Consider the following 20662-nt stretch of genomic DNA (forward strand, 5'->3'; position numbering starts at 1 on the left):
AGCTCATGAACCGTTGACCGTCAGCAATACAACTTTGATACGCATATGCGTTTTCCTCATGCTGAACAGCTTTCGTGTTCTGACTTTTGACCTCTGACCTTTAGATCACCCGCCATTTTGAATTATATGAAAAACAGTTCAAATCAAATCTCCTCCTGGGATCAAAATACACAAAACTTGCTATATGTGAACTTTGGACCAATATCTAACAACTGGTGCCTCGTTTTTGTTTTTATGTTTAAAAATTAAGCAAGCTTTTATGAGCCAATGAAAATTGCAGTTTTATGAAATTCTTCTTCTGCCCCTAATACATACATGCAACGTCACATGTTTATGAAACTTTACACTACAGTATGGTAGATGGTCATGCCAAATAGCCACTACAATCAGTATAACTCCAATTGGCCAAAGGGGGCGCTATAGCATTTATTTATTTTAAATGACGACTTAACCATGGCCAAACGAGGCATAACTAATGCCTCGTTTGGTCAAAAGCCATGGCACTTGTTTCCACCTTGACTCGTGGCATGGGGAACACATCTATCACTTTGACCAATAAGCTTCGCCCTCAGTTTTCCCGCCATTTTGAGCAGTTTTAAAAAGGGCTGATTTTCTGCCGGGATTTTTGAGCATTTTGCGTGAAATGTTCTACACACAATCAAAGAAAATTGATTGAAGAGAAGTTTGTATGTGAACATTTGTACAAAAAGTATAGCTGTAAGAAGCGATAACAGGCACTTTGAACAGACATAACTCATGCCTTGTCTGTATGTTTTGGGTACGAACATCTGCAATACCGCTGGGTGACCTAAAGCGGCACTGTTGAGCAGCCTAAAAGGGCTTATTGCTTGGTCCTCCCTTATCGCTGCTTGCAGCTATATTTATTAATTGTTTCCTTGTGACATTTAACGAGAAATTAGGGTCAGAGGAGCATATAAATGGTAAATGGTGCATTTATATAGCGCCTTTATCCAAGGCGCTTTACATAGATATACCGGTTAGCGTTTCTTAAAGAGTCTGGTGTGACTCCAATAACAATGCTGGCTCGTTTTCTTTTTATACAATCCCTGCTACAGTTAAAAGCACTTGACAGGATATAAGCCATAGCTTCACACGTACAGCTCCTAGACAGTGCTTCCCAAACGGCAGTATCACAGCACCACTAAAGGGAATGGCAGATGAAATAAAACTGCTGTGAAAGAGCGCGACTGATGCTGTACAGGACAGGCAGGCCTTTTGAGACAAGCATGGTAACACCTCAAACGCTCCCCTCAGCTCACCCCAAAGACTGAGGACAAATAGCCCGCCCCGCCCCCATCCATCGCACCGCCACTCTTATCAGGACAGATTTCTAATCAGAGAAAACGTCTTACGGGAACTACTTGCTCTGCATTGCACGCACACACATACTCAGGGATGTGAAGCCCGGGCTAAAACCAACAGGATTCCAAAAGTAATAGGCCTATGCATTGTACGTGCGTCGTGTAAACGGTGGCTGCGCGTGCACACAGGTGCCCCCCCCCCCCCCCCCCCCCCCCCTCTCTCTTTTAATTTATTTACTTTTGTATTCCCCCCCCCTCCTTTCTCTAGTATTGCCTCTGCATTGGGGAAGAGTGGGTGGGTATAGTGGGTGGACGGGAAGGAAATGATAGGTGCCTATATATATGTATTACAAATGTATATGTTGACATGAACGACGGACCCCACATGGGAGGGGAAAAAATGTAAAAAACCCAATAAAAATATTTATAAAAAAAAAAGGATTCCAAAAGTCAAAATGATACAAAACAAACCAGAATGATGCCACGGACCAGCCAGTGAGGAGGGCTGGGTGCTTGTTCACACCAGAATGATGCCACGGACCAGCCAGTGAGGAGGGCTGGGTGCTTGTTCACACCAGAATGATGCCACGGACCAGCCAGTGAGAAGAGGTGCTTGTTCACACCAAAATGATGCCACGGACCAGCCAGTGAGAAGAGGTGCTTGTTCACACCAGAATGATGCCACGGACCAGCCAGTGAGAAGAGGTGCTTGTTCACACCAGAATGATGCCACGGACAGGCCAGTGAGGAGGGCTGGGTGCTTGTTCACACCAGAATGATGCCACGGACAGGCCAGTGAGGAGGGCTGGGTGCTTGTTCACACCAGAATGATGCCACGGACGGACAGGCCAGTGAGGAGGGCTGGGTGCTTGTTCATACCAGAATGATGCCACGGACGGACAGGCCAGTGAGGAGGGCTGGGTGCTTGTTCATACCAGAATGATGCCACAGACCAGCCAGTAAGGCTGTACCTTAGCCCTTTTTTTAGGACTCGAACTTCGGCAGGAATTTTCGAGCGAACATCCGGACCATTTGTTTCTAATTAATTTAAAAAAAAATAACCTTTGAGATATCCGTCTCGATCAGAGCGCAGCGCGTCTCCCTGCTCTTTATCAATCTCTCTCGTCTCTCCCAACACACACACACACACACCGTCAAGTGGCTCCGCGAAAACAGCTGATCTGCAAGCTCATGTGAGCTTGCTGGCAGGCAGCTAAAACAGCGTATATTGCTCGTTATTTGTCCCACCTGTGTATTCTCAGAGGCTCATTGAAGTGCTTAACAATGATCAGAGTTCCCTGCTTTTTGTGATGTGATGCTAGAGAGCATATGCTAATATATCATGGCTAAGAACCGTTCCCCCCTGTCAGCGATCATGCTGGTGGTGTGTGTGTGTGTGTGTGTGTGTGTGTGTGAGAGAGACGCTCAGACATTCATTCAATGGAACTCTTTTGTTCTCACAGAACAAGGTGAGAAAGGTCAATCAACTCAGCTGCAGGCCAATCACCAATTAAGAGATGCACGGGAGATGGGACAGCAGAACTAGGAGATATTTCTTTAAAAAAATCATAACTTCTGACAGCAATGCACTAGAAAACTTACTTTTTTACTTATTTTACATGCTCATATCGCATTCTCGCCGAGATATATTTTCGAGTTAATAAAAAAAAAAGGAAAAAAATATATTTTTTATTTAATAAAAAAATAAAAAATAAAAAAACGAATGGTTCAAGCCCATTAATTAAGATTCGAGTGCCAACCCTAACGAGCGAACATTCGAATGTTTGGGGACAGCTTACCAGCCAGTGAGGAGGGCTGGGTGCTTGTTCAAACCAGAATGATGCCATGGGCGGACAGGCCATGCAGTGAGGAGGGCTGGGTGCTTGTTCAAACCAGAATGATGCCACGGACCAGCCAGTGAGGAGGGCTGGGTACTTGTTCAAACCAGAATGATGCCATGGGCGGACAGGCCATGCAGTGAGGAGGGCTGGGTGCTTGTTCAAACCAGAATGATGCCACGGACCAGCCAGTGAGGAGGGCTGGGTACTTGTGCGTTGGAGGGATTTGATGAAGTAACGGTTTGGAGGTCTGCACAAACTTTGCAGAGAGAGGATGATAGAAAGTAACCCCAGTGACCAACTCCCTTCTCCAATATTTACCCATGTTTCCCCTTCTTGGACAGATATCAACACTATAGTTGTCTTTCCTCTATCTGGATGAAACCATATTATTTATGGCTGTTGTGATAACATCTCTCTCTCTCTCTCTCTCTCTCTCTCCCTCTCTTCCCCCCCCCCCTCTCTCTCCCCCTCCCCCCCCCCCCCCTCCCCTCTCTCCCCCCCCCCCCCCCCCTCTCTCTTTCTCTCTCTCTCTCACACACAGCAAGGGGACAGACAATGGACCAGTTTAACGGGGGGATTAAATCAGTGTGCTGTTTCCAATAGCTAATCAGGGCAATCATGCAGGTAAAGTTTAAATCACTGTTATTAGGGGAGTTTCAGTAGCAGGGATAATATAGAGCCTTGCAAAGTTGTGCCGCAAACACTATGTGTGCGCGCGCACACACGTAGTGTTTTGCACACACACACACACACACACACACACACACACACACACACACACACACACACACACACACACACACACACACACACACACACACACACACACACACACACACACACACACACACACACACACACACACACACACACACACACACACACACACACACACACACACACAGGAGGGTGCTGTTAGCAGCATGTGAGTGAATCCACAATACTGACACATCACTCAACTCAACAGTGGACAACAGACCGTCAATTCAGTAGCGGACCATGTTTCTGCCAGAGCTCTCTCCCTTCCAGTCAGTCTGAGATCAGAGGAAGTCGACCAGGAATGCATGAGCACGCACACACGCATGCATGCACCGTCTCATATTCACAGACTCTCCTCCATCCTCCTGTGCTATATGAGTCATGTGTGTGTGTGTGCCACCGCCCACCGAGTTCATGAGTGAGCCCGTAAGTGAGCAAATGAGAGTGAAAGACAGAGAAACACAAGAGTGCTTATAGAAACATGAAGTGTGTTTGCGTGTGTGTGCGTGCGGCTGCGCGCGCATGTGTGTTAATCAAAGTAAACCATGCAGTGCCACCTTTCTCTGTGATCCAGACAAGATGACCCAGGGCCATAATTAGAGGGACTTTTATTCTGATGTGCCTAAAATCAAAGGACTTCATTAGGACAAAATCAGATGAAATTGTCATCATCATCATTTTTCGACCGCGGTCGAGATCGTGGATTTCACAATATCACGCCAGACTTCCCGGTCCTTCATTGCCAGTTCCTGCTTACTAATGCCTGTGTCCCTAGCGATGACATCGGGGAACAAGTTTTCTACCTCTGGTCTGCTTTGAGGCAGGACTCCAGAGAAGAAGGGAAGATATAACCTCATTGTCAGCTCTGTAGCAGTGGCCGGCAAACTGTGTTCTTCTGGATCGGACTAGTGAAGAAACACGGGGAAGGTTGCCGTATATTAGATTAGTCGATGGGTGGCTCTTCCAAGACAGATTTTGCGCTCTCATTAGAAGGCGGGTGTAAGTGCCATCCAACCGTTTCTCTAGTTTCTTTGAAAGTGTCCATGTCTCGGAGCCAGTAGAATCGGCTCAATGGTCGTCCTAAATATTTTTACTTTTAACATCTTACTAAACTGGGATGATCATATCTTATGCATGTCATTGCAGGCTGACCAGGCCATACCCTTCCTAGTTTGAAAGTCCTTTTGGGAAGAAGATATATATGAACCCAAATACTTGTAGTCATCAACCTGTTTCAGAGGAGTGTTGTTAAGTGTTTTTATAATGTAATTGAAATTGTACACTTTACCATACAGTTCCATTTTTTACAACTTTACAGTGGAGTTAGATTATTTGTCTGTGTAGTGATTACATGTTACTCCATTCTAACTCATAACAGAGTTCTCACACAGAGAATCAGGGCCGGCCCTCCCATCAGGCAGAACAGGCAGTTGCCTAGGGCATCATGAGGGGAGGGGGGGCATCCACCAAGCAAAACATAAAAAACACAGTGCTTTAGAACACAAGGGGGCATCACGAAAAATCCTGCCTAGGGCACCAAATTGCTCACTGCCGGCACTGCAGAGCATGATCAGGAAATCAGAAAACATACATAAAACAGTGGGAGACATGAGACACCTGCAGCACCAGCTGGGTGTCCATAAATGTGCCGTTGCAAAACATGCAGTCAATCAGTGGTGGACACGGCCTGGTTTGGCCTGGCCTCTGTTTAAGTATATATTTTTTATATTTATTTTTTGCAAGCATTTGAGTAGTTCATCCAAAATATTAATTATTTTCTATCAATTACACACACCATTTATTTTTATTTTCTTGTCGCATTCCTGAGCCAATAATTTGATGACCGGGTCATCGGTCAATATGGGAGTCTTTACTCTGCCGGTCACCAAATGAAAAAACAAAACATATTGATGAATTCAACAAGGCTTCATGGGGTGTGTGTAATTCATAGAAAACAAGTCAATTACAAGCTCACAGCTGCAACACTGGCCCCTTTTCCACTGGGGTTGAAATGGTTTATTTCTTTCTTCCCGCCTATTTTTTTAACCATGCAGTTCTTAACCAGAGTGTTTCAATGGTTTGCTAGAAAGTACCACCGTGGTTCCAAGAATCTACTGTAGAACGGCAATGGTTCTATATCAGTGGTTCCCAAACCTTTTCGTGTCAAGGACCCCCAAATCAACATTTATTAGGCCACGGACCCCCCATTTGAAAACATATGCCAGTGACCCCGATAAGGGAGGATTCTTACGGCTCTAGCAGTGATTCCAAAACATATTAATTTCATGGACCCCCCAGTTTCACACGCATTATGCTACGGACCCCCGGTTTAATGGAATTTCTATCTCTGGTACCCCAATTTATATTGTAAAACCACTGTTAATTGAACTCTGAGAGTGTACAAATGGAACCAAATGGACCCATTAGGGTCCATTTGGTTCCATTTGTACACTCTCTGAGTTACAGACCAATAAGGGTCCATTTGGTTCCTAACTATATCTCTAATTGAGCCCTCCCTGGAGCTCCCTCAGGTACCCCCAGGGGTCCCCGGACCCCACTTTGGGAACCCATGTTCTATATAGAACCAAAGTTATTTTTAGTGGAAAAAGGGGCCATTGTGAGATTGTAGATGGCACATTTCACTATTTTAGAAAATTTGGAAATGTTCTAAATTGCAATAAAGCAATACAAATGAAAATAAATTGTACTTAGAAATGTGTACTTTTGAATACTTGAGTGGATGCTTTGTCCAGCGGCTGCGCAGCTCATCAGTGCTCATGCCTGTGTGTGCTCCACTTGTGTCCATGCGTCCATTCTCAGTGGACTAGTGCCCTCTAAAGGGGACTCTGGGGCCAGTTGGCTGCTCTGTGAAGCTGCTGTTGCCTCATATCTCCAATTCTCCATATTTACATTGTTTTATGTTTTGGTAAAATAACACCCTGCAGTACCTCTTCGTGCAACAGAGTAGCAGTGGCAAAACTAGCCATAGTTGTATGAATAATAATGTGACCAGATTTGACTGAGAGGAGAAAACCTTTTTTATTTTTATTTTTTTCCAAAATGAGTTAATAGCACTTCACATACTAGACTAGAGCATGTCTGAAATAAGTGTCGGAGCTGAAATCGACATTGAAATAAATGCTTAAACATGTAGCTAGGTGTAATGTTAGAGACCACAGAAGTGAACCTTTCAAGCCTGTTTTCTCAACTCGCTGTTTTCTGCAAGACATTACTCTATAAGCCATATCTCCAAAACTGGTGGGTCAAACTGAACAACCAATATGTCAATTTGAAGCTATGATTCGCTGCTTTCATATATGACATGAAAAAACGAAAGTTCAAAAAAATCCAATGGCAGTCCCTCAGTCAAATTTAGTCACAATTATTGAACTAATGAAAAGTATTTAACAAGAGCTTGTGTGAGAAAGAAATAACTACATTGGATCCATTGGAACACAGGTAAAAAAAGAATCCTGAAAAGTAACACTTTGGACAAGGTTTCCGCTCGACCGTGTGTGCACTGCGTCACATCAGGCATCACGGGTTACAACCTTCAGTTCAATTCACTATAGCAACGCAGTCTGAATGGCTGTTGAGCCCACCCAAACTTCTGTCATTGAAGGAGCTGATGATAAAAAACCCATTGAATGGGATTGATGGTAAAAAACAAGGTCTAATAGACCCCCCCCCCTCCCCCCTGCAACCCCCAACCCCATTATAACACAGCTCTAAACATGTCTATTTACACCCCCATCTTCCCATCCCATCACACAGATGCACGCACATGCACGCACACCAAACAAGAGTAGATGAAGAATTGTCGCAAATGTGTTTTAAACGAGCAAGCCCATTACTTTGCCGATATAAAAGCAGAAAAGCACAAAATTGTAAATAAATTGAGGTGCTGATGCTTGAGGAATTGAGACATACAAACAAATGCACAGAAGATGGAGGTGGGGAAAGTAGAAGAGAGAAGGGAATAAACCAAATGATAAGGAAAAGAGCTGGTGTGTGTGTGTGTGTGTGTGTGTGTGTGTGTGTGTGTGTGTGTGTGTGTGTGTGTGTGTGTGTGTGTGTATGTGTGTTTTTTCTGCAATATCCTCTAATGCAGTGGTTCCCAAAGTGGGGTCCGGGGACCCCCAGGGGTCCTTGAGGGAGTTCCAGGGGGTACCCAGCTAAATGACAGTTTGGAACCAAATGGACCCTTTTGGGTCTGTAACTCTGAGAGTGTACACATGGAACCAAATGGACCTGATGTGTGTACACTCTCAGAGTTACATTAACATTGATTTTACAATATAAATCTGGGGTCCCAGAGATAGAAATACCATTAAATGGGGGTCCGTAGACTGATGCAAGTCAAACTGGGGGTCCTTGAAATTAAACAGGTTGAGAATCACTGCTAGAGCCGTAAAAATCTTCTCTTATGGGGGTCCCTGGCATATCTTTTCAAATGGGGGTCCGCGGGATAGTTAGTGTCAATTTTCTTTGTTTTAAGGGTAACTGTTGTATAATTGCAATATTACACGAGAGGGTGTGGTTTAATGTGATTATTGCCACTTCAGTGATGCTTGCGGAACTCGACTACGTCTCGTTCCTGACCGCATCACTGTCGTGGCAATAATCACGTTAAACCACACCCTCTCGTGTAATATTGCTTAATTACATAATCTTTAATATTGTTGCATGTTTTGTGTTTATATGCAACCTTAGACACGATGGGAGCAGTCAGAGCAATAGATTGTAGAAATGGGCTTGTGCATCCTGGACCCAAAAGTAAACCTTGTGGCACTCCTGTATATATCAGACAGCTTTTGCAGAAATTGTCTATTATCTGTAGTATAATTGTATATGGTATGTCCCAAATTAAAAGTAGTTCAACAATGAACAAAATGGAAAAGCTTTGCAAGTGTGTCTGTATGGTGTATGAGTAGGAGCAGGACAGATCAAACCATGCCTTTCAACAACAAAAGAGTCTTATTATACATTGAATGTCGTCTCCAGGAAAAATAATGTAATGGTATTCTCTAAAATGTCACATGCACACACGTCTATACAGATGGGAAGGGGAGAGAGAGAGAGAGAGAGAGAGAGAGAGAGAGAGAGAGAGAGATTGCATGTCAATGTAAATGTATGGCTCCTTTGGATTGAATTCAATTGTATTGTATAACGTTGGTGGAGAGCAGTGCTTAATACTAGACAGCATGAGGTGGGTATCCTGCTGCTGTGTTCAGATGCCTGGGGTTCAAAACAAACCATCCAAAGTAGATTAAAAGCTTTGGAAGTCAATTCACTGGTTAATCTTCACACCCCACCTCAGAGACAATAAGTGGGCTAGGCAGTGAGTACTATAATAGTTTAGTTTTAGAGAAAGCAGGACACTTTATCTGCCTGTTAACTGCATTGTTAAAAAGAAGAGCAGCACAGTTAAGTTAACTGCAGTAGAGATAGCCTACATACCAATTTCATCTTCCATGAAAATTGACACAATGCAGAAAAGTGACAGCATGGCTTAATAACTGGCCATATGAAGTATAAATGGTAAATGGTGCATTTATATAGCGCCTTTATCCAAGGCTCTTCACATAGATTGTGCATTACATTCACCCATTCACACACACATTCATACACCGATTGCAGCGGAAGCCATGCAAGGTACCAACCAGCACACCGGGAGCAATTTGGGGTTCAGTGTCTTGCCCAAGGACACTTCGACATGTAGACAGGAGGAGCCGGGATTCAAACCGCCGACCCATGGATCATTGGACGATCCACAGTCGCCCTATGGCCACGTTGTTTTGATTTGGAAAACAAGCAATTACAGTGCTACCTACATTGGTAGCACTGTAATTGCTTTCACCCCCACCTTCTCTTGCCCTCTGTCCAATCCAGTAAACATTGCCGTCTATATATCGCCTTCCCGAAACATCGGAACCCGTTGATGAAGAACCGAGCATGTTCGGTCAGTTGCCGACCTCGGGAGCTATGAATATTAAGCTATGTTACTGGAAAACTAGCTCAAAGTCGCTTATAATAAGCAGAACTGGCAACACTGCAAACCAGCACTGCTGGTTTGTACCTAGTAGAGAAATAATTAGCAGTTGCTAGTTGGATTCCTTCTGACGGAACGTTCCGCCACGAGCAGCTAATTGGTTAAAAATGAGGACTCTGCTGTGAAACCCTTTAAAATCACATTGGAAAACCTCAAGGAGACTATGTGCAATTAAAAATGACTGAAGCTCCAAAACGTTTGAGATAATGATTGTTGGGATGGGCATAAAAAAAAGGTTTTTGTTTTTGTTTTTAAGATTCCACCACCGCATGCTGAGATAAGTTAATTGGAACCACACCCTAGGCCTATAAGTGCGTTCGGAAATGCACCCTGAACTCACTGGTGTGCCCTCTTGTCGTTTGTTTATTCAGTACACTCGGTGCGTTGTCGTTCGAAAATCCAGTGCGCTGCACACCGGGTGTGCCGAGTGCCTGCACTGAGCAACCCTACCCTGAAGCTGGGGTTGTCCGGTGTGAATGCGTCACAGCTGTGGTCGTTCGTAAATAAGGCACACTGAACGCACTCTGTGACGTCACCGCCCACCACACTCAACAAACCGACGACATTCCCAGTGCGCATTTCAAAACGCACCCTATGATTGATAAACAGTTCGACATTAGATCAAAGGGCGACTGTGGCTCAAGAGGTAGAGCAGGTCGTCCAATGATCCATGGGTCGGCGGTTCGAATCCCGGCTCCTCCTGTCTACATGTCGAAGTGTCCTCGGGCAAGACACTGAACCCCAAATGGCTCCTGATGTGCTGGTTGGTACCTTGCATGGCTTCCGCCACAATCGGTGTATGAATGTGTGTGTGAATGGGTGAATGTAATGCACAATCTATGTAAAGCGCCTTGGATAAAGGCGCTATATAAATGCACCATTTACCATTTATCAAATCGAATGCCTTGCAGGCTTCCTTGAAAAGGTGTGGTGGGACAAAGTCAGTAGGACAAGATGCACGTCTTAATTGAGGAAAAAAAAGGTGGGGGCTCATTGAAAGCAGCAGAGCGGGTGACAACTAAGGATCAAAAGGAAATTAGAATCTGAGCTCTAATAGAGGCAATCTTTGTCAACAAGAAAGTGTAGAAAATGTTCACACATTTCTGTCTCATCACTATGCAACAGCCTCCTGAGCTCGTCGCGTTCCTTTCAGTGCAATACCACAACGTGCACCCACTTGAATGGAACGTTGCATCAGAAAATAGTTAGCGAGAGCATAAACACTGTTTGCACACACTATGGTCCACCGCTTACTACCTTATCCAACCAGTGCTATGTGTGTTTCCGTTTCTGTAACTACCATTTAGAGATAATCTGATGCCGCCCGACCCCAGTGGAAAATGGGGCACTCGCAGGAATGGGTCTGTGAAGGTATTATTTTTATATATACATGTATTTTTTTTTGCACACTGTGTCCTTATGAGTTTGACAGGCCATCAGCTCTGATCGTAATCGTTTTGTCCACCACCACATTAGTTAGAGAAAATTAGCGAAATGTGTGGCAAATCTGCAAAAAAAATGCTTACCACTAACTTTCTTCACAAATGTGTTCATAAAGGTGTCTACTATAACATATACATTTGTTCCAACCCAACTCCATTTGGAAACTTTGTGACAGCTGCTGAAAGTTGGGGTACCATTAACAGCCAATATAAGGCAAAATTCCCAAAATGTCATTATGCTTTAAGTAGCATGTGACGTGTCAAACTAGGGGGTTTTCATGGTGCTGAATCCATTCTAAGCATTAGTTTTGCACAAAAAAACTCCTTGGGCTAAATTCGGCCATAGCCACTTGCCCAAATGTGCCCAAATGTGCTGACCTCATCACATTTGTGATGACTGCTATGGCCATTTTTAGGTGAAGGAGTGTTTTTTGTGCAAAACTAATGCTTGCAATGGATTCAGAGTCATGAAAACCCCCTAGTTTGACATGTCACATGCTACTTAAAGTATAATGAAATTTTGAAATGTTTGCATTATATTGGTTGTTAATGGTACCTCAACTTTCAGCAGCTGTCACAAAGTTTCCCAAGGGAGTTGGGTTGGAACAAATTTATATGTGATTGTAGACACCTTTATGAACACATCTGTGAAGAATGTGGTAAGCATTTGTTTTGCAGATTTGCCACACATTTCGCTAATTTTACGTTATTGCATGGGAGCTGTGCCATGATCAGATGCCCACACTTCCACCACCACATACAACCACCATTTGCATAATGCCTGTCCTTTTCGCATGCACACACACACACACACACACACACACACACACACACACACACACACACACACACACACACACACACACACACACACACACACACACACACACACACACACACACACACACACACACACACACACACACACACACACACACACACACACACACACACACACACACACACACACCCTTCCAAGGCTAGTATAATCTCATGGAAATGGCCTGTCTAATTATCTTTTACAGTACACCAGCAGAGGGAAGTAGGGCTGAGCTCTCCATGATTTTCTCTTTAACAGGCGGCATTGATCTGGAGAGCCAGACATCCACTGAGAACACAGTCTGAATGCTACAGCTAGAAACGTCACGCACAAACTCTCATAAGGGGGACACTGAAGCGTCTCATGCAAGTAGCGTATGATTCCCTTCTCTCTTCTTCCTGCAATTTATATTAGAACAATCTGTGATGTTCTGGATTTTTGCTTCTTTTTTTTCCTTTGCTTTCCACAGCCATTTATGGTGTGGAATACACAGGCAACATACTAACATTATCATGACTCACGCACTGTATGCAATCCATGACACTGGAAAGGCATTTCACGATCCAAAAGAAGAATGCAAAATGGACCCGGTTATTTGTTTTGATTGATGACCAGGTCCATTAAGGGTGATGATTTCAAAAAGTATACGCAGTAGAACTAGTGTCCATGTCCATTTTGTTTTTGTTTAGAAATAATGAACAAAGTAAGACAAAGATCAAACTGAAAATACATGGGAAATATACCAATAAACAGGATATACATATCACAGTATTCCTACATTTTTTTTGTCCCGATCCCGACGACCTTTGCTCCGTGTGACCCACTTCCCATTTCCTGTCAGACAACGCTACAGTGTACATATTGATAAAGGCATAAAAAGCCCCCCAAAAAATAATTGTTTTCTTAGTCTTTAAAACTTAAAAGTTTCATTTTGCTTTATGAAAAACTAGAAAGATCAAAGCGGGTTCTCACCAAGAGACAAAGCTTTGGCACAGCCTAACTGACAGTGAGTGGGAGAGGGTTTTGTGTACATATTCAGAATCTGTTTGCAGAAATACGGGCTCATTTTTAGGTTTGTAAAGGTTAGCTGTGCACAGTGGTGTCATGGTGATTTTTTTTACTGGTACCACGGAACGTTGCGTTGCACGCATACGCACGTGCGTGCATGTGCGCATCGCATCGCGGCATGCACACAGAACAGCTGCATAGCCTAAGCATATTGTTAAATAATGTATGAGTTTTAGACACGCAAACAAAACACAAAAGTAGACTTAAAATGGTCAGACAAACATCTTTACTGCACACTAGCGAAACTAAAAAGTTTGCTTTGGATGAATTAATCTGTAACTGTTCTTTGATGGAGGAGAACACCTCACCTCACAGCAGCAGTAGCCTACTGGAGCCATAGCAGGAGAACACCTCACCTCACAGCAGCAGTAGCCTACTGGAGCCATAGCAGTCTGGAGGAGAACACCTCACCTCACAGCAGCAGTAGCCTACTGGAGCCATAGCAGTCCACACTGATATACCTCACAGCAGCAGTAGCCTACTGGAGCCATAGCAGTCCACACTGCTATGGAGGAGAACACCTCACCTCACAGCAGCAGTAGCCTACTGGAGCCATAGCAGTCCACACTGCTATGGAGGAGAACACCTCACCTCACAGCAGCAGTAGCCTACTGGAGCCATAGCAGTCCACACTGATATAAGGAGAACACCTCACCTCACAGCAGCAGTAGCCTACTGGAGCCATAGCAGTCCACACTGATATAAGGAGATCACCTCACCTCACAACAGCAGCCTACTGGAGCCATAGCAGTCCACACTGATATAAGGAGAACACCTCACCTCACAGCAGCAGTAGCCTACTGGAGCCATAGCAGTCCACACTGATATAAGGAGATCACCTCACCTCACAGCAGCAGCCTACTGGAGCCATAGCAGTCCACACTGATGGAGGAGATCACCTCACCTCACAGCAGCAGTAGCCTACTGGAGCCATAGCAGTAGAACACCTCACCTCACAGCAGCAGTAGCCTACTGGAGCCATAGCAGTCCACACTGATATAAGGAGAACACCTCACCTCACAGCAGCAGTAGCCTACTGGAGCCATAGCAGTCCACACTGCTCCTCACCTCACAGCAGCAGCAGCCTACTGGAGCCATAGCAGTCCACACTGCTATGGAGGAGATCACCTCACCTCACAGCAGCAGCAGCCTACTGGAGCCATAGCAGTCCACACTGATGGAGGAGATCACCTCACCTCACAGCAGCAGTAGCCTACTGGAGCCATAGCAGTCCACACTGATATAAGTCACCTCACCTCACAGCAGCAGTAGCCTACTGGAGCCATAGCAGTCCACACTGATATAAGGAGAACACCTCACCTCACAGCAGCAGTAGCCTACTGGAGCCATAGCAGTAGAACACCTCACCTCACAGCAGCAGTAGCCTACTGGAGCCATAGCAGTCCACACTGCTATAAGTCACCTCACAGCAGCAGCAGCCTACTGGAGCCATAGCAGTAGAACACCTCACCTCACAGCAGCAGCAGCCTACTGGAGCCATAGCAGTCCAGTCCACACTGCTATAAGTCACCTCACAGCAGCAGCAGCCTACTGGAGCCATAGCAGTCCACACTGATATAAGTCACCTCACAGCAGCAGCAGCCTACTGGAGCCATAGCAGTCCACACTGCTATAAGTCACCTCACAGCAGCAGCAGCCTACTGGAGCCATAGCAGTAGAACACCTCACCTCACAGCAGCAGCAGCCTACTGGAGCCATAGCAGTCCAGTCCACACTGCTATAAGTCACCTCACAGCAGCAGCAGCCTACTGGAGCCATAGCAGTCCACACTGATATAAGTCACCTCACAGCAGCAGCAGCCTACTGGAGCCATAGCAGTCCACACTGCTATAAGTCACCTCACAGCAGCAGCAGCCTACTGGAGCCATAGCAGTCCACACTGATATAAGTCACCTCACAGCAGCAGCAGCCTACTGGAGCCATAGCAGTAGAACACCTCACCTCACAGCAGCAGCAGCCTACTGGAGCCATAGCAGTCCAGTCCACACTGCTATAAGTCACCTCACAGCAGCAGCAGCCTACTGGAGCCATAGCAGTCCACACTGATATAAGTCACCTCACAGCAGCAGCAGCCTACTGGAGCCATAGCAGTCCACACTGATATAAGTCACCTCACAGCAGCAGCAGCCTACTGGAGCCATAGCAGTAGAACACCTCACCTCACAGCAGCAGCAGCCTACTGGAGCCATAGCAGTCCAGTCCACACTGCTATAAGTCAAGTGTGCATGCTCACCGGCTACGTGCGCTACAGTCACCACTCAGGTATAAACAGTTAAAGCTGTAGTTATGCAAAGTAGCAGCCATTTGAATTCGGCACGGTACTTGACACGGTGTGAAAATAGGGGGGGGGGGGGGGGGGGGTGGGCGCCAGTAAACCTAGACCACTGGGTACTTGGTGACTTCTCTTGAATCTAGGGGGGCGCGTTCTAGCGAGCACGCACGTGCACCGTTCCGTTCCGTCCCTGCGCGTGCACGTCAAAACATTACTGGCACCACGGCGTGGTACTGCGCTCTACGAGCATGACACCACTGGCTGTGCATGACATGAAGCTCAAAGATTCTAATATTCCACCAACGTTCTACAATTCTTTTTCAGAGCAGGATTGGTTGGCAGGTTTGTAGCCTTTTAGAGTTTTCCTGACAATAATATTGTTTTAGACTGTCTTGGACCAAACCATATTATGGTTTGGACAGTGAGACTAAAACCCACCATTTATGACCTTTGTATTTTGTGATTTGCACGTTATTTGGGCAGGGTGCACAGGAAGATTTATATTTGTAGGATATTTTATATCAAGTCCTTCAAGTGCATTCTTTTCACTTTACACATAACTAAGTGCTAAAAGTACTCAGGTCTTTTAAATAGAGGTATCTGTATTAACATACTCTTGGAGAAAATATTGTATTCACACACAAAAAAACACACAAGTACAGCTTTAAGTACGAGTAGAAATAATCTGTGCAGTCCTGCTTTCATAATAAGTAAAAGTACACAAGTATTAGGATCATAATATACATAGTGTACACTAAAGCACGAAAAGTACTCGTTGTGCAGAAGCGCCTATTTGTAAATAATACATTTTACTCTGGAGTATTATAATTAGTGATGCATTAATGTGTAGTTTGTGTGGCAGCTGGTAAAGAAAAAGACCCCCCATCAATATAGTCTTATCTTAATTGCTAACTAAAAAGGGGTGCTCTGAAGCGCAAATCTCTGCCAAACTGGGTGCCCAAAACAGGGCTGTGTAAGTCGTGAGTTGCAGCAAGTTTTCACACCCATGTGATATTGTGGTATGGGCAATATCATACAGTAGATCTGTCTGCAATTAGTTTCACAAATATTTTGAGTTCACACATTTTGTTCAAGGAATGTTTTAATTTACAGATCATCTAGATTTCATAGCCCGGAAATAAATCATAATGCTTTAATTGGTTTAGTTGGTTTTCAGCTGAATGTAAAGCAGCCCTATAACCAATGACACTCGCAGTATGCAGTTCAATGCAACATTGAAACAAATTTAGATTTTTGGGGGAAATCAAGATACAACTATCATGCATAATAGTAGTAGGCTGCTCATCTCAATGCTGCATGCAGGATCAAACAGAAAAGAGCACTATCTGCCTTCAGTATGCCACTGCACTAGTAATAGAAAAGCATGACAGGAATTTGCCTGGAAAGTAATTGCTACTGTAAAAGCAACTCTAACACCAAAGTGTCTGAACATTACTGAATCAAATGCAACAAATTATATGGAGTTTTTTTCTTCTGTAATTGAATGAAACATAAAAAAAAACAGCATGAAACCAGTCTAATTACAATGTGCTCCTTTATTAGCTGTTACTTTTTTAGTCTCTTCCTCATAATTATGTTTCATGTTTTTCCTTATATTTTTCTCCTTTTCTTTTTCCTTTTTTAACATAAGATCTTTTTTTCAGCAGAAGATCTCACCCTTGCTCTTTTTTCTGTCTGTGACTGTTTTGCCAAGGCCGTTTATTAGCAGATGTCTGTATCCTGGGGAGAAATGCCAAACTGATTTCCTGATCTTTGAGGGTCAGGGTTTCTCATAATCGTATGTTGTTTATTAGCGAGAAGAGAAGCCCCGGGGAACGGCAACTCTTTGCATGTTGCCTATGGTTTCCCGGCACCATAGCGATAAAGCTCCTCCTCCAGATGGTACTAGAATAACTAGATGAACAGAAGTGGTCATGAAGCAAGAGAAGTATAGCCTTAATTAGAGATGAGATTGTATGGAGAGAGAGAGAGAGAGAGAGAGAGAGAGAGAGAGAGAGAGAGAGAGAGAGAGAGAGAGAGCGAGAGAGCGAGAGAGCGAGAGCGAGAGAGAGTTGCAGGGTCAGGGCAAAGGCTAATTTATATTTTATCATAGTATGGTTCCTGCCACCGAACATAATTGATTATCCATCTAATAGCATTTAATAACACTTTAAAACCAGCTATTTTAAATTAGGCTTTAATGTAGGCTTAACAGACCTTTTTTTTGCAAGATACCATATAGCTTTCCCCTGGCTTCATTATGCCAAAGGGGGGTGGGGGAGCATACAAAATAACGACAGCAATGTAATTATTTATTTCATAGATGGAGCTCACCTACAGTTTCAAAAACCAAATTCACAATGTTTTGTTTTATAATTATGATAATGACATGGGTTTCAGGTGGGAGAAAGGCAAAGGGTTCAGGTGACATCAGAGCTTAACTGTACATTACTAATGCAAGTAGTGTAAGAATATACAAGAGTGTAATGCTGTATAGGATCATGTCAAACCACAAAATAATCCACAACATTATTATATTCATGTTGGCAATGCATCTCACAAAATGTCTTCATACTAAAATTGTCTTTGGGTCGTTACAGGGTATGAATAATATTGAGTTTATGTTGTCAAAGCATGCCTTTATTTTCCCGAGTGTGAGGGTACACAATCCCAAAGCAACAGTCTGACTAGTTTCGCTATGCTAGTGCCATTCTGAGTATAGATCAGAATAAACAAGAGTAAAAGAAAATCAATATCAAATATCTGTATTGATTCCAACAACAGAGGACTGAAGCTGACTTATGGGCTCCATGAGTGTTCTTGTGTAATACGTTATGTGATTCAGACATTGATTGATTGTTCATGGCATCTTGGTAAAAACTATGTACCTGTAGTTATATGTTTGCACGGTGGTAAATGTGCATCGGTAAGTGGTAACTGTGATATATCATCTGTCTTTGCTGTATAACCCATTTTTGGCGGGAACCCCATTTGGTGTTTTAAGCATTATGTTATACTTTAGCTATTGAAAAATAGCAGATCTACAAGCTCATAGTGCTATGAACTTGTAGGTCTGCTATTTTTGAAAAATCGTGAAAATGTGGCGCAAATCTTTGGATATATATTATTTCAGAGCGAACGATTTTAACTCAAATCTTTGCTTCTGGGGGGGGGGGGGGGGGGGGGGTCCCAGGAACAACATATTTTCAGATGGGGGTCGGCGGCCAATTACATATATTTTTTGGAGTCCTTGACATGAAAATGTATAAGAACCACTGACATAGAAACATAGGTTTTTCTGAAAACTGTCAGTATTTAGAAGACATTTTAGAATCGTCCTCAGGTCTTAATGGGATAAGGACACAGGCCTGTGGCATCAGTTCAGTTAATTTTACTAGCACCACTGGCACATTAGTGTCTCAGCTCCATGAACTTAATGTGTAATACAACTACACCAACAGAAACAAACGAGAACAAAGTAGATCCCTTACATTCCTCAAGGCCTCCCTGCCCGTTGCTTTAAAACCATCTATTTTATTTCCACCTTCTAAACTTTGTCTTCTGTAAGCCCTGTAGGCAAGACCTGCTCGTAGTGTTTTGTCTCAGTCTATTGACACTGATTACCTCTAAGTGCTTCTCTAGAGGAGCTACTGCAGGAATCACAGATACCTATGAAAACGTCAGAGAGCTGCCGGTGTCCTCCTCAGTAGGCTTTGGCTTGTGGTTTGTTTGTTACGGTTTGAGGTAGTGTCTAAACTAAAGCCTGTATGCTTAATCACTAAACAATTTGACCAGGGATCTAGGAATTAACCATAACCTAACCAAAATCCATGTTCATCACCATGAGATCCTTGTATCTGGAGGAGGAAATGATTGTTGTGGGGGAAATTGGGAAAAAAGGGTTTCTCATAAACGCAGGCTGATATCATAAAACCAACTCCACAGTCAGAGATGACAATAGTTTGGTTGTGTGGCATCATTAGGGCTGATTCATACTCCGATCCAAATGATTTAGGCTCGTCAGAAGCACCGAAGAGCCGACTTTAGGACGTTACCCGCCCCCCCAGAACCTCAAATGACGTCACATTGTAGGCTCTACAGAGCCGAACCGACTTTTATTCGGCTCTAAAATAGGAGTATGAATCGCGCCTTACAGTGCAGCACTTCATGCCTTTGCTAAGGGGGTGTAGGAAGAGGCAGAAGTGGAACCTAAAAAGTCAAGGACCATCACCTATTCACACTCAGCTAGAACATACTTTGTATGGTGTTGGGAGACTAGCATCAAGACAAGAGAAACAACAAAACATAGTTCTTAGAAACTGTTAGTTGAGTGATGTGGCAGAGGGAGAGCTTCCTCTGAAAATAGCTCTCAAAAGGCAATCTTTCTTCGAGACAATGGGTTACCGTTACACTACCTCCGAAGAATGGTTTCTGTTGAATGAAAAGGTCTGCAGTGCTACGAAAGATGTGGGCATAAAGAAGTAAGAAAGAAACAGGGGGAAAACAAATAATGAAGTGGTTGTTTTTTTGAAAACTCACAGATACAAAATGTGTGACAACTGCATTACCAGATAATTGCCTAACACATTTTGGGCCAGTGATAATTGTTCCATTCCTAAATGTGTAAATGTGAATATGTAAGTTTCTTACTCAGCTAAGTGGTGCTGTATTTGGTGTGCATGACCGCACATTTTCACATATTGAGTTGTGAAAGAAAACCCCCACATGGCAGAAATATTATTATGAATAATCAAACGGGCAATGGGTGTGGTCGGGCGAGAATTCCTCCACTATTCTTTTTTCCCCCTCTCTGTTTAACTCTGGGGATCCATCCATCCATCCATCTTCAACCGCTTATCCGTAGTCGGGTCGCGGGGGGAAACAGCTCCACCAGACCAGAGTGCTCCAGACTTCCCTCTCCAGAGCAACATTAGTGACTTCCTCCTGGGGGATCCCGAGACGTTCCAAGGCCAGTGAGTCGATGTATTTCCTCCAACTGCGCCTTGGTCTGCCCCGGGGTCTCCTCCCAGTGGGACGTGCGTCGAGGACCTCCCTAGGGAGACCG

The 20662-nt window shown here is 44.0% G+C and overlaps 1 protein-coding gene across 1 annotated transcript in view; it reads right to left on the reverse strand.

The window, feature by feature from the left end:
• The window catches only part of LOC306919821 (protein diaphanous homolog 3-like), a 297099-nt gene that overhangs the window by 143869 nt on the left and 132568 nt on the right, over window positions 1–20662 (reverse strand). The window lies entirely within an intron of this gene.

The sequence above is a fragment of the Electrona antarctica genome, assembly GCF_951216825.1.
Source record: "Electrona antarctica genome assembly, chromosome: 3".
NCBI classification, from domain to species: Eukaryota; Metazoa; Chordata; class Actinopteri; order Myctophiformes; family Myctophidae; genus Electrona; species Electrona antarctica.